Here is a 2904-nt window from a genome sequence, read left to right as displayed (position 1 = left end):
TTGGTCTCGTTATTGGCTCTGCTCCGTGCTGGCCAGGGGCCGCCTGCTGCAGCGGGTAAGGGCCTCGCTTTTTTGTACTAATTGTCTGACCATGCCCCCCTACAGGCTCAAACCAAGACCGAAGGCCCGGTGAGCTGAGTGCTGCATAGACAGACAGACCCCACCAAGAAGAGCTTAGGCCCAGATACTCAAAGGTATTTAGGCTCCTAGCTTCCATAGACTTCAAGGAGTCGGGCCCTTCCATCTAAATATGAGGCAGATGAGGGGAAACTGAGGCACAGAACGGGGACGTGACTTGCCAAAGGTCAGCAGCAGAGCCAGGATTAGAACCCAGGGCTCCTGAGCCCCTGGGAGGGGGTCTACCCTCTAGGCAATGCTACCCATGCTGACCAGAATGCCGGCAGACGCCCTGAAAGTGGGGTGTTGGCGTGGAGCAAGAGATGGATAGATAGCAGGTGCCTAGGACGCAAAGGTGCAGCTTTGGGCTGGCGGTGGGCCAAGCCTCTGGCCCTAGATGGGGTTTGCTAATGAGGCTCCATGGCGGGGGGGGGGGATGGGGGATGGGGGGAGTGGCGGGAGCTGGGAAAGGCCTAGAAGCTCCTGCTGAATCCCCACGGCCTGTGGCTGGGGCTGCCTCATTCCAGGCCCTGAGCCGAGCATCCCTTCCCGCTCTGTGGGATCATGGCTGCCGAAGCCAGGCGGGGGAAGGATGATGCTGGATCTGCACTCCAGAGCCAGCGAGCAGAGGGGCAGGCGGGGATGCTCTGTCCCTTTGCTGGGTCAGCAGCTTCTGCTTTTCCAGAGTTGTCCCTGCCCCAGCAGCCGCTAGGTTAATGTGATCCGCAGCGTGAGCCTGGGAGCTCACCCCGAGTGTTGCTAATTTCCCAAAGGCTGCTCTGTGTCCTCCCCCGCCCCCCCTTGCAGCAAGGGGCCAGCTCTGCAGGGAGCAGAGCAGGGAAGTAGCCCCACGGCTTGGGGCCAACGCCATTAACCTCCCGGCATTGGGGTAGCAGGAGCTGCTCCGGCTCTGGGGATGGCCACGCATGGCCCAGGCACTCAGTAACCTACAGCTGCAGGCCTGGTCTGCTCAGAAGATGCTTGACTTGTCACCAGCGAGAGCCCAGATTTTTGGCGCTGGGATGGGCCCTATGCTCCGGCTGCCCCTACAAAGGGGGGCAGGAGGGGCTGTGGGGAGTGTCCAAGCCCTCCAGCGAGGGGAGGATGGAGACACCCTGGGGCCCCCTTTCCTGGGCCTGCACCCTTTGTTAGTTGCTTGTCTTGCTGCTGCTATTCCACCTCTCCTGTCCGTCCCCCCACTCCTCCAGCCGTCACTGCTGCCCCCTCGAGCTGCCCACTTCAGGGCTTGGCTCCTTCCCCTTCTCTCTCACACACACATACACACACACACTCTCACACACACACACCCCCCGATCTCCTGCCTCGATTCTGTGCATGTCACTCACATGTGGTTAATTTCCCCCCTCCTCTTTGAATTATTAATCAGCCCGAGCACTTTAGAAAAATCAATGGGAAGAGGGCGTGGAAGGAGGAGAGCCTGGCGGTGCTGACCTTAGCGTCCCTGTGGCCCCCTCTCCCCGCCCCTTCCCCCCGCCCTTCAGTGCTTCAAACAGGAACAAATAGCTGCTTTCCCTCTGCTTTGCCTATGTCAAGCGTGCGGCCAGGCCAGTGCTCATTGGTCAGGGTTGCCCAAAGATGGCTGAGATGCAAACTCAGGCAAATATAATGCCTGGGTCCAGGCACATCGGGTGACTGGGGCTCATGCCAGCAGCTGTTCCGGGGTCTCCTCAACAGCCATTTGCAGAGGACAGCAGCGAATTCAGGTGAGTTCCAGCCTGACTTTGGGGTGGCCGAAGTCCTAGATGAGTGGCCTTAGGGATCAGTCCTGCCTTGGGCTGGGTGAGGGAGATGGGCTGGCTGAGATGGCCCTAGATCTGCAGGGCTCAGAGAATGAAACTTGAAGCCCCCTCATTCCTGTTGGGCTCCTGGTGCATAATGCCACCACGTGGCTGTTTAATGAGAGAACTGGCAAGTGCCCTTCGGTGGCAACTCGGGGAGGGAAAGAGGAGTGAAAATGAGTGAATCAAGGTAGATCTAAATGGGGTGGTGGGAAGAGATCCCAGCTGAGGCAGGAACCGAGAGCGTCCATCACTTGCTCCTCAGGCAGGAGGAACTGATGCCAACCAAGATTCATTGGATTGGGGAATGCCATGTCAGGTTTCTCAGTACTGGGTTAGTCGGTGCCACATAGGGAGGGGAAGTCTGGCCCTGGTGTTTCCCCCTGAGGGGCTTGGCATGAGCAGACACCTGCCCTGCGGCTAAGTGCAATGGTAGGAAAGGGCTGGCCGTGCCCGTGTGAACGGAGAGGAACAAACCAGTGTGAACGGCGTCTGCAAACGCAGCCGGGCCCAAAACCAGCACATTCCTGGCTAATCGAACCCAGCTGATGGTGTCTCACCCAGCCGACTCTTTCCTAGGGCTGTGGCTGGGCCGGCTCCCTGGGTCAGGTTACGCCATCTGGCTTCAATGACTGAAAACTGGGGGAGACGGGGGGGAGCGGTTACGGTTTGGGCTGCCGTGAGCCCGGCCCCTCTAACCCATTCTCCTCCAGAGCCTGCAGTCAGGGCGTGTCCCTCTCTGCAGTGCAACGGGCAGCGTGGCTAGAGCAGGGTCCGCACCCCAGCTGTGCCCAGGCCAGCGTGCTGAGTAGCTGGACCCACCCCAGGCCGGGCAGGCAGGGAGCACCCAGTGGGCAGGAGAGATTCCTGCGGTGTTCGTAAGTATCCGCAGGGTGCCCTTGGGTCTGAGCCCTGGCTGCGGCGGTGAAGCCAGAGGCGCCCAGCCCAGCCAGGGCAATGGGGTTGCCCCAGGATCTAGGGCATGGAG

This window comes from Lepidochelys kempii, chromosome 20, assembly GCF_965140285.1.
Source record: "Lepidochelys kempii isolate rLepKem1 chromosome 20, rLepKem1.hap1, whole genome shotgun sequence".
NCBI lineage: Eukaryota > Metazoa > Chordata > Testudines > Cheloniidae > Lepidochelys > Lepidochelys kempii.
The sequence above is the reverse complement of the archived record's forward strand: the minus strand, read 5'-3'. Positions refer to the sequence as shown.